The 12,376-nt window shown below is 40.5% G+C and overlaps 1 protein-coding gene across 6 annotated transcripts in view; it reads left to right on the forward strand.

Annotated features, from left to right (window-relative positions):
- Nucleotides 1–12,376, forward strand: part of GRM3 (glutamate metabotropic receptor 3) — a 114,318-nt gene that overhangs the window by 17,592 nt on the left and 84,350 nt on the right. The window lies entirely within an intron of this gene.

Below are 12,376 nucleotides of genomic sequence, written 5' to 3' on the forward strand. Positions count from 1 at the left end.
ACGTGAGTCATGAACATGTTATCCCAGTCCCCCAACTAGTGTAAGTCAGCGTAACTGCACTGTTACACGCTCCAAAGATAGACACAGCTTGTAAATATGGGAAATATAGTGGATGTGCAACATAAATAACATTGGGAGAGACAATTTAGCCAATCTCCCATCCCAAAGCAGAGTCAGGAGTATTGTGTCACTTCTGAAAAAAATTTTTTTTCTTGAAAACTTCTTATGGTGGAGCCTCCACAACTTTCCCAGGCAGCACATCCCTGGGTCTCATTACCTTTATGATGAGAACATTCTCCCTAGTATCTAGCCTAAACATTTGGTTTTTTTGCTTTAAATTCATTTCTGCTTTAGCTAATGACCACAGCCAAAGTTATCCTTTCACTCCAATTAATTTCTCACCTCCTGAACTTGATGCAGCTTTGCTTAAAATCAGACTGATCACATCCGTGATGAACCTGAGACCGCTGAAGGTATCTGGAAAGCTGTGAGTCTCAAGCCGGTCTGTCTATGATTTCTGTAGCTTTCTGAGACTGGCCCACTTCTCAGTCTGAGACAGCTTCCAGTCTGGTGAACTGGCCATCAAGCCATGAAACATTCACTGCCACTGGAAAGACTCAAAATAATGCTCGTGGAACAACCAGACTCCTAATATTGTTTTGGGTTTTTTTATTTTGTCACCTATTACAGGGACATTCTGTTACGTTTTTTAGCATAAGAAATAGAAACCAAGACATGTTTTACACTGTTTATGTAATTAGTGTGGGATAATCAGTGCAATGATGCTTCTTTTCTAAGTTGTAGCACCAAATAATCTTACGCTCCTTAGTGAGATGACAAACTTCAACTCATGTATTAAGGGTTTTTTAAATGGCATCAGTTTCTTGTTGCACTATGGTTCCAACTAAAGATTAACATGATTCATTGTTATCTCTTATGCTCATTAGAGAAAATACTTAGATTCTGTTAAAGGAGTCACTGATTGCTCAAGAAAATAATACCAATTTGAAAAGAACATAGAGTGTAAGTAAAAGAAAGAGCTATTGCTGGTGAAAAGTGGTGAATGAAAAAGGTATTGAGAATGGCAGAAATGTCTATTTTTCTCTAATAATTTTTGCTCGGTTGACTATTCTGCTATGATCAAAAACCTCACAGGCTGACTCAACAGTTAAGTTGTGCTTCTTAGGTTGATTATTGAAAAGAAATCAGTTCAAAACCTTTCCTGAGTAAACATCTACTGCTAACATTTCATCCTCTTTGATCATTGTTCTTCACTAAATCTTAGTCTTCTCTAGCAAAGCTACCTGGAGGCAGCAGCCTTGGCTAAATCTCAGGCTGATGGGTATTTCTTCACTGAGGAGATTCACTACAGTATTTTCCTGGACCATGCTGAGTCTCCACTCGGTGCCAGGGCCACTTCGCTTCCTTTCTGATGAGAGGGAGGGAAAGACCTTTACACTGTCTGGTGGCCAGAGATATGTGCAGGCTTTTCCATGCCTGTTGTCCTCATTGCTATCAGCCATTCTCTAGGGCCTGAAGGTCTTCCTCTGTCTAATCCTCCTATTTCACTGGAGAACCCAGGCACACGGCTTAATAACATCCTTCAGATGCTTCTAAGCCACTTTCCTCCCCAAAATTTTCTAAAAGTCTCCAGACTATGGACAGGTTGTCTACCAAGTTCCATTCCGCCTCCTGCCTCTTCAGAAGCTGGTTCTCTCTAACTTCTAACACCCATGCTGACTTCTCCAGAGTGACAGCAGAGAATACCTGAAGATACAAAACAGGCTTATTTTCTCAGTTCAGATAACATTCCCCTGGAGTAAAACTACAATGCATTGGAAGACCCTTGGGCCTGTAGAAAGTACAATATGATCTGGATCTGTGCCTGGCACATAGGCAGTTGTCTCCTCGCTCTTGCCCCCAAGCCTCCTGCTGTCTGTAGTGCTGGGAACCTTGTGCCCCAAGCCCTTGGGGTCATGTGTGACTCCAGCCCAACCAAGTGTGTGGAGAGCAACTGTAAAGGCTCAGCTGGTTGCACAACTATGCTAATTGTTTTGCCTTTAGGTCTGAACTTCATATCATTTAGCCTTCCTGCAAAATCCTTGCGGTTAACCAAATAGTTGCATTTTATCTCAGACACTCAGACTTACATCACATAAAAACTTTTTCTAAGCAAGCAAGTAGTCCTTTCCACTTCAGATCAAATACACATATTTATATTGAATCCTTCTGCTTGTGATTAATACCAACAGTGAAGGTAAAATTTAAACTGCCTGGACTTCCACTCAGATGTCTGGAAGAACAAGTCTCTCTCCACTGCCCCTTCTCTGAGACAATCTCCCTTTCACCAGGTCAGGAGGAGCTTTTGGACTTTGGGGCAGGTGTGGGAAGGGAGTATCTGCAGTGATCTGTTGCGCTTTTCCTCACTTCTGTGCCTACCCAGAAATTGGGACTTCTTTCAATCATTTACTCCAAAACTCCATTCTTTGTTCAAATCAAGGAAAAGAAGTATCTGAAGGCAGGACTTATCTCAGCAGAGGCAGCCACAGTGTGCAGGTCTACATCTTTGGAAAATCATATTTCTTGGTTAAAAGAAGAATTACACTTTTAAGGAGTGATCCAACTGATCTGTTTTAGACATCTCCTATAGGAAGAGAGGAATGATGTCCAAAAATATTTTGTTTTTTCTATAAGCTAATTATAAAGGGACCTCTGAATAACCAGATCACATGTAGAAACATATAATCTGGCTGTTCAGTTAAAAGAATCTCACCTAAATGTCTAGGGTAGGATTCCAGCAGACCTGGCTCAGCTTTATCTGTGTTTCTCGCATGATTGAAATTTTAGTCATATTTTTAGTCAGAGCCTGCTCTGTGACTGACCTCAAACAAAATGCCATGTCAGCAAGAGCAGAAAACCTGGTGCTGCCGTTTTTTCTCTGGTCTTTGCCAGGTTGTCCTCCCTCATTTATTTCCATGAGAGTTTGTTCTGCATCTCTTCCAAAAAAGAAATCTCTCTGCAACACAAGATCCTCAGTAGGAGGAACGCAAAACGTATCTGAGACCCTAAGATACCATCTTTATTATCTGGAGAGTTTATCTTGCAAAGGGAATTTTATCCCCCAGAATTTAGAGTTTGCCTTTCCCCTGAGATTTTACCTTTTTACCAAATGCAAAAGCAACAATTTACTTATGCTGATTGGGGTTTTTTTGCCATCTGAAACTTTAAGAGATGCAAAGTTTTTTTAAAAACTTGTCATCAAAGGGCATTACCAAAAGGATCATTTTATATATGCATTGTTATTCTTATGCTTCCCTAAGTGTACACTGATGACTTCTGTCAGAGACAGAATAGTGACAGACATGGGCTACAGAGGCGTAGCCCAAATCAGTCCAAAGGTTCTTAAGTTCTTAGTGCTTAACTGTTAGACTCGAAGTGGGAGTTAATACAGGGAAGTCCTTTTGCTTGCTTTATATGAGAGATCAAGCTGGAGGGTCATTATGGCTCCTGTAAAGTCAGTAGATCTGTGAATTAACGATTCATAATCTTCAGGAATACCAAATTAAAACTGTTCTAAACTGAGGGAAAAAAAAAATATTATTAGAAAATCTGGCAAGCATTTAAGTCTAGGCCTACTGTTCATCTTGATCTTGTTGATTTGAAAGTTTTGCATTTCAGACCTTTGTGAAAATACTAAGTTATACTTCCAGTCATCTCATAGTGTCAACAGTCTGGTCCAATATCAAAGTATTCAAATATGCAAATGCTTCTCAGTTTATATACCATGTGTATGTGATAACTTTCATCTTAGTTATAATAGAGACTGAACCAATAATTTCTAAGCCAAAATCTTAACATTCTTAAACTAAAATACTTCTTCCTGTTCATAAAGCTGAATTAGGCTCAGAGCTTCTGTGGTTTGAGTGTGGAGGAGGTTACACTGCACAAATTAAAGCAAATACACTTCCTTCCAAGTGATGCTGTCAGAAAGTGACTTCTGCTAGACTCAAGGTTTTTGTGTAGAGGCGTTTGCAAAATCATAAATATCTGCTCTTCCTCCTCAAGAGTTCCTGAGACCTCAGGTCCCCTGATTTCCTTTTTAAGCACAGATTCCCTGACAGAGTTCACCAGAGTTTAGTTTAGTTTAAATTCAGCAACTGGTGGGTTGAGTTCTTTCTTTTTTTTCTCTAGCCTTTGCTGTCTTCTGTTAAAAGCTATCATGCATTTGAAGCTCTTTGATAAAAGGCTGGACTTTGCCCCTTCTGCATAAAACAGCATGAATCCGAGTCTTATAGCCCCCAGGAGTGGATTCTCATGATTTCCCTCATGTACTCCTTTCTCTTCCTCAAAGCTCCTTTTATTCCTCCTCCTCTGCTGCACTTTACAGTGACTCTCATTCTGAGGTTGACTCAGCTAGAGCTAGGGGAAGTCTTTCCTGGGGCTGTCAAAGCTTCCTGGAGATTCCCATGTACCCTAATCTTGCGAAGATTTCTCCACCTGCTTGATTTTCTCCTCTCTAAGTCAGCTGACTTTAAGTCCCTAAAGACAGGACTATTAACAGGATCAGTACAAAGCCATTACAATATCCATCATCTGTTAGATGGGTCCTCACCATAGTCAGAAACAGAACCTGGTATGATCTGGGTTACTATGGTTCATTCCTTTACATATTCAAATTGTCCTACTTATTAGTTCAAGACGGTCCTGACTTTGAGTGGCATAACCGGGTAACAACAATTACAAGTACATTCGCCTGCTGAAACTCAAGAGGATGCACCATCTGCATCACTCAGTCTTTATAACCTGAGTTGTATTTATGCTTTGAGTTTATGGATTTGCGAAAATTTTTCCCCTTTTCACCACTTTGTGTTCTATCCTTTATCAAGGCTCTATAATCACACACATACACACACCCCCTTCTATCGATATCTGTTAATTATGGCAGAGGCCTAATTACATTACAGGCATTTGCTGGACCTACACAGGTGCTGCACGTATCCCTGCCCTACTTGTACTGGTCTCCAGTACTGACCTACCAGGGTGATGCTGTCACACTAGAGGTTTTGATGATTTGGTTTTCCTTCTCTAGGACTGCATTAGAAAAATTGGAATTTAGCATTAACATACTCCTGCTGTGTTTAGGAATGTCTATTTATTGCTAATGTCTTTACAGCTGAAAATGTCTCTCCAGCATGAAATCGAAGGATCTCCACTGATTTTCACTGAATGACTTTAGAGTTACAGCACCATAAACATCAGGCAAGCAGCAGACCAAGTTATCCTGTTGTAGCATTTGAATTTGCAAATCCACCGGCACTAACTTTCTTCTCTTATAGATGTAGCTAAACAGACTAAGGAGGCTGTTTTTGTAGATAAACCTTTGTTTGTGTCTCATCAGCCTGTGTATTTACTGCTTAAATCGGTCAAAAAATACAGAACAAGGAAATAACTCTCCTTATGACTCATATATTACTAGGTCCAAACTGTTCTTAAACTGCTCCAGCCCAGAGTTAACATATTTTTAAAATAAATCCCAGCTGTCAATGGATGACTAGAGGTACAGAACTCATGTCTAAAAATTATTCAGTTCTAATGTCATGTCATGTTAAACTGTGGTATTAGGCTAGACATTTCATAACACTGGACATCTGTCTTTAACAAATAAATATGTAATATTCAAGCAAAAGAGTCCTAGGACAATATTAAGAATGTTACTGATATTTTTTAAAAGAGCATAATGAATTGAAAGAATTAAGGCCATGTTTTCCACAAACACAGATGAACAAGCAGCTAAAGATTATTAAGATGGCATCAAAGACCATAAGTTTATAAAGTTTTATCTGTAGCTTGTATCATACATCTGAGCTCTGCGATTTCAATGCCCTCCTCCATGATTTACTCAAAGATGTATTTTACCTAACTGTTCCTGCAGATCATGGGTTTTATCTGGCCAATTAACAGCCTTTTTTCCTGGATATTTTTTTTTTATTATTATTTTAGTTTGATTCTGTTCTGAGAGTTGAGAAATGCCGCAGATATTAAGCAGAGCAGACAACCTTTGATCTCCAAGCCACCTGCTAATTCTCCATTGGATATTCAACATACATTCCTTGCACAGACCTGCCACAGAAACAAACAGCAGCTCAACGTGCAGCAAGTGAGGAATACAGACAATGCTAAGGAGAAAGCATTTTCTATTTCTGTGGGCTATTTTTAGCTCACAGGCTGTTATTCCACTGAGTAAACTCAAGTCAGGTAAAAGAAAATGCACTTTGCAGTCTTATCTGCATAGAGCTCTGGATCGGTTGGAATTCTCAATACCTTTAATGTGCTCATATTTTTAACACTTGGCTGGCAATGTTGTGTCTGGCAGATTGCTGTGACAAACCCAGCAGAACTTCTTCTAGAGATCAGTCATCCCGATGTATAATAAAATACCCCCCAAATTTACATTATGCTAAAATAGATGCCATGATCATCTAAAAACAGCTGGCTGGCAACTTGCAGAGAGCCATGCTACATTTATAGTGTGGCAGTAAAAATGTCAGTCAGCACTTTCCCCTTCCTAATTGCCTCTTGCTGGCCTCCTGGCTTCTCTCCCCTGTCATCAAGGGTGACGATAAGATTTCAGGTCTCCCATTTCTCAGAGCAAAGGGCCATGACTCACCTACCACACTGGAGATGTAGGCCACAGTCTAAATCTCCAATTCCCAGTGATCGGTTTAGCAAGTCTGACTTCAGTTCAGCACTTTCTGTACCACTTTCTTTGGGCAATGACAGTGTCATTGGTTTTGACAGTGTCAGTGACTGTTGCCATCTAGATTCTCTGCATTTCAATCTTTCCTGATACGAGCGTAGGTAAGTCCTCTATTAACCACATTTTAAAAAAAGCCCACATGAATCTTGATCCCTTTTCTCTTGTGTCAAGTTCAAAAATATTCCCTTTTTACCAGTGGTTTTCACTCTTTTTCTCATTGTTAAACCCTTCCTATCTCTCTCTGTGGATGCAGATTCTTCTGTAAATGTATTGTTATTAGGGTTCCTTTTCTCAGAAAAGTAGAAAAGCATGAATGTTGGGAAAATAATCCTGGACCCACGCAGGTTCACAAACCACAGGTTGAAAACTTCAATTTTACTGTTATTGGGAAATAGCATTTTAAAAAAGCCAAAATCCTTACCTTAAAAGCAGTCTCTGGGCTACCAGATCACACACTTAAAAACAGTGTTTCAGACAGATTTCTGGCTAAGGCTTTGGAAGAATAGACATTCATATGCATTAAGTCTTTCTTCACCTAAGTGCTTTCTTCTACACTATCCCATTGAAGTGGGGTTTTGCACTCTTGGCTCCCTAGGAACGTACCGCTAACTCAAGGATTTACCCAATTCATCTTTATGCTATCATTCTAAAGAACAATATTGGTCTATTTATGCTGAAATATGATGGTAGAAACATATCTCACCATGATGACAAACCCTACCTGTGTTCTTAGCTTTCCTGTCACCCTGGCAACTACATCTCCACAATGCCTCTGTCCCAACACATAAGGTATTCTGGTTTTGTGATTGCTGGGTGGGTTGTTTTACATATTTGTCCAGTTGATGCTCCAGAGGTGGTGTCCAGCTCTCATTCTTTCAGTTCATTACTGGACAAAGTGAAACAGATTTCCCTTTTCATATCAGTGTGACTTCTTGTCACCACTTTTCAACCTGTTAAAGCAGAAAAACAAACTGTTCATGATAGAGCAAGGCTTCTCAGGTTTCTTTGTCTTCTTGAAGATTTGTGGTAGCTATTCTCAAACCCCTCTGTGATATTAGCTCACACAAGTAGCTTCCCCTTAGGCTCACACAGGAACATAAAATGTTTACAAAGATGATATATAGGTTGTTGAGCATCCTGAGCAGCTGGTACAACTGTGCATCTCTGTTTCCAACACCTCACATCTGGCAGAGACTTTCCAGTGCATCTAGCAAAATCCATGAACTGCCTTTGTGTTATTAAACAAAAAGAAATGGTCTTACCTCTTTTCCAGAACATCAGAAACCACAGACAGTTCTGCTAATCCTAGTCATGACAGAGTGACATTAGGCCATTGTTTTTAAATGTCTTTGAGAGGGAGGAAGCTCCCGAGTGTAGCTATTGGAAGGGTTAGACATCCTGTCTATGTAAGACTAGATTAATTAGTTTCCTCCTGTTAAGGGTGAGCCAGTGTCTTCAGCTCCTCTCTTTTTAAGCATTTTTCCTGGGTTGGGGTGAATCTGTCTCCCTTGAGGGCTCTGACTCTCTGGACTGATGAGAGGGAGCTCTGTACATGGCTAGGTTCCAGTCCTTTGGATGATTAAAATGAAATAGTATTAGATTTACCTATTTTGCTTATTTTTTTTCACCTATTGTAACAACTGGGAATAATTTGCCTAACCTTTCTTCTCAGTAGCAGTTTGGAGACATTAATATTTTATCATTTTTAAGTTTCAGATTTTCTAGTGCACACTACGATGTATATTACCGGTGGAAATATTATGATATAGTAGGGGCTTCACCACATGCTTCAGTTGTTTTTATACCCATTATTGCTGTGCCATCGTAATGTAATTTTCCACAGACTCCCATGTTATTAACCTGCATTCATCATTTATATCCTTCTCCCGAGGCTTGTTGTAAGACTCTATAGAAGAAGATAAACAAATTACAGATACAGGAATTAATTGTTGCCTCATTGGAGTACCCCAATCAAGGGATTTTAGGAATGTTGGTTGGAGTGAAGCAACCCATGGGCCATGCTGGTGGGAATGGTGGGAAGAAGAGTTGAACAGAACTGAAGAAAATAATAAGCAAGAAAACATACAGATTAGGGCAGATATGAAAATGAAAACCAGAGAAGTGATAAAATGACTGTAGATCTCCAAGGAACGCGGTTTTGCAAGCTAGATGTTAAATACTCCTTCCAGCAATGTTTGCTCTATGTTGCTCACACAGTCTTTTCTACAAGCTATGTCATCTCTGCTGAGCTCTTTAGGCAGCTCTTCCTCTTCTTTCTCTTTATTTCCCTGCCCACTCAGGATCAGGCATAGAAATCCCTACTGCCTCTGAAGGAAGAAGAGTCAAAGTGGCTCAACTCTTCCTGGCAGACCCTTACTGGCGCCCAGTCCCAGCCCCATCTCCACTCCAGGACAACTGCCCAAGGCTTGGCAGCACAGCCCTGGAGGAGGGCAAGGAGAGCGTGGGGAAAAGGAAGAAGGACCACAGTGCCGAAAAGGAAGACAGTGTTAAAACAACAGTAGAGAGAGGAGTCAGGAAGGACAGAAGGGCAAAGTGAGTTCACAGAAATGTCAGGGCACATCAAAATGACTGTGTATATTAAAGAAGCATATGGTGCCTTGAACCACAGGGGACCTGTGTTGTACCACAGTGGGTAATGACAAAGAGTAACAGACTGTCCTTTTTCCTGATAATCATGTGGCTGAAATGGATAAAATACGTCAAAGGGGAGATGAGTGACTGGCTCAGTGTCCAACAGGAGCTCTGCATCAGAGCCACTGACAGCACTCAGGCTTGCCCCAGCTAGATGTGCCAGCAGAGAGACAGGGGAAAACCCAGGAAATGGGAGACAGAAAGCTGTAATGAGGCAGAGGGTATGAAAAGGGCAAGGGAAGGGTGCAACATTTGGCTACATAGAAGTCAGGTTTGCTAGCCTGACCTCCAGCGTACACAGAGCCCATGAGAGGGTGAGAGCATGACTGAGTTCTTTGCTAGGAGCAAAAATAGCGACTGTGAAAGAAACAGGAAAGAGGCAGACAGATACAAAAGAGAAGAAAGCTGGGGAAGAAAGGAAAGAACATGAAAACACTATCCTTAAAACCAAGGCAGACATGCCAGTCATATTAATTTCCAGTGCAAATGCACTTCACTGCAGCTCAATGAGGGATCTGACCACAGTTGTGGTTTTTAAATTATAATAATAACAAAAAAAGTCAATGCCAAGAAATAAAAGTCAAAGGCTTAGCTTAATTCTGCAGGAAGAATATAAGGAAAAGCTTTGCATGGAGGTGAATGTGTTCTTCTCTAAGGAAGAGATTTGTGGGTGGTTTCAAGCAATTTCAGTGGTGGAGCTGATAATCCTAAAAAACAATCTCTTTGATTATGTTCTGTGATTATTTTTTAGCCACAGCTATCAATCACACTGCTTTTCAAAGAAGACACATGTCAGTATCACTGCTCTGTAGAGGCAGCACAGAGATGGGAAACAACTTGCCCATCGGCAGCCAGTATCAGTAAGGACCTCGTCAGCAGGGTCCCAGTCTGGCCCATACCTCCCCTGTGTCCCCTCTGAGAGGGCTGGGGGGCTTTGGTGTTGATCTGCTGGTACAACAGAAAAAGTCCAGCACCTTATTCAAAACCACAGGGTAAATTCCCTTTTGCCTTGACTGCTGTGTGACCAAAGGAAAGTGGTCATTTCTGTGCCAGGGAGGTGAGACACATTGTGGGTGTCTATACTGGAAAGATGCACTGGTATAACTAACTGCATGTGTGGAAGCCAGTTTTGTTGGCTCGATTGTAATCATTCAGTGTATGACTAGGAGGAAGCATTTTATGCTTTGAACAATGATATCTAAAGTCTGAAATAGGTACCTCTGTTTAATTTTTGTTGTGTAGATAGAAATTAAATCTACATGTAATCAAGGCAACAACAATAACTGGAAATTAGGAAGTTTCCCCAACTTGTTGAAACACAACCTCTACAAATTCTCTTGTACCTTCCCCTGCAGCATCTGGTGCTGGCCACTCTCTGACACAAGATGCTGGACTAGACTGGACTTGGGTGCAGTCCAGACTGCAAATATCTGTGTTCCTAAATAAGTTGTGAAGTATTCTCCCATTCTGCTTCTCAACCTGTATAGAAAAGCCCAAATAAAGTATAATCTTCTCCTTCAAAAAATCTCACATTACATACTTTCTTATATTCTGAAGCAAAATTCCTTTCAATGCTCTCTTCAAAGCACTTGTACTCCTGACAATGGTTTTGTAATGTGCTTATCAGGGCTTTGCTTTCCCAGTGGAGAGCCACAGTTAATTACTACACTCACAGAGTGTTTGAAGCGGTGGTTCTTAAACACCCAGCTGTCCTCAAAGGTGTCTGGTTCACTCATTCTTGAAATGACCACCTAAAATAACAGAGTGGGTAGAGATGCTCCAGTTGCTTTGTAGATTTTAGTATGGGATCATTTATCACATTTTCTACTTCAAATATGAAGTTTGTTAAAGCAGAAACACAGAAACAGGAGATGAAAACACAGCCTTTGAATCTGAATTCCATCATCCCATAGAAAAATGCTTCTTTTTGTGCTACAAATGGAGGATAGATGAAGAAAAGGTACTTGTGTAGAAACCAGATGGGCCAGATTGGTGTGTGGGTGAGACTGTTCATTTTCGTTATCTCTTTAAATTTGGATCAATATTCTTTTAATATATTTTTTGTAATTACAAAAGGGATCATGTCTTTTATTACATGCATGTATCTTGCTTTGCTAAAGGGAAATGTCTATGTTCTTTCACTGGCACAGTTTCAAGCAAACTGTGTAACGAAAAACCAGCAAGCACACTTTATTGTGAAAAAATGCATTGTCCCAGGGCTCTGGCAGGCAGAATCCAGGTTCTGAACCACAACATCTAAAGAGCTGGTGGGAACAGATGTGGCCAGTTATCTTTGAGAGCCAGCCATAGAGCTGCTGCCCTATATAAGAATCTGGTAGATAATGGATCCAACCTTGCAAACAGTGGTGAGCAGCCTAAGTTTTGAGATAGTTCTGTGGGAATGATGAGGGAAAAATCAAATTCGCATAATAGTCTTAAGCAGAAAAAAACTTTAAGGGGATCCTTAAACGGTGGATTTCCAGAAGCTGGGAAATTTATTAGAAAACAAACAAAACAAAACAAAAAAAAAAAACCAAAACAAAACACTAAATGCTTTCCTGTTCTTGTATTTTGTGTGCTTCCATGCCATTTAAGGAATTGTGTAACATACAAAGGAAGAGGACAAAGAAAAACAACCAAGCCTCTAAATCCGTATTACAAGACACAGGCAGAGGAAGCAATCAGCTAGATTCATCATCTTCAGTTCATCCAATTTACACCTGCTGTAGAGCTGACCCTTGTAGGAAAAGAAATACCTGGCAGCTATTGTCCAGTCACGTTAGGTATTACATTCCCTCCCCACAGACCACCAGTGGCCAATACATTGATTTTACAATCAGTCCAAAAGCAACATCTTTAACACCATGCTGGATTATTGCCCCGGCTCTGACTCAGGGAACATTTCCTCTAGCTCTTGTCTTTTCCTTGGAGACCTCTCCATCTAAGCACTGACCAAGCTCAAACTGC

This window comes from Athene noctua, chromosome 3, assembly GCF_965140245.1.
Source record: "Athene noctua chromosome 3, bAthNoc1.hap1.1, whole genome shotgun sequence".
Lineage (NCBI taxonomy): Eukaryota > Metazoa > Chordata > Aves > Strigiformes > Strigidae > Athene > Athene noctua.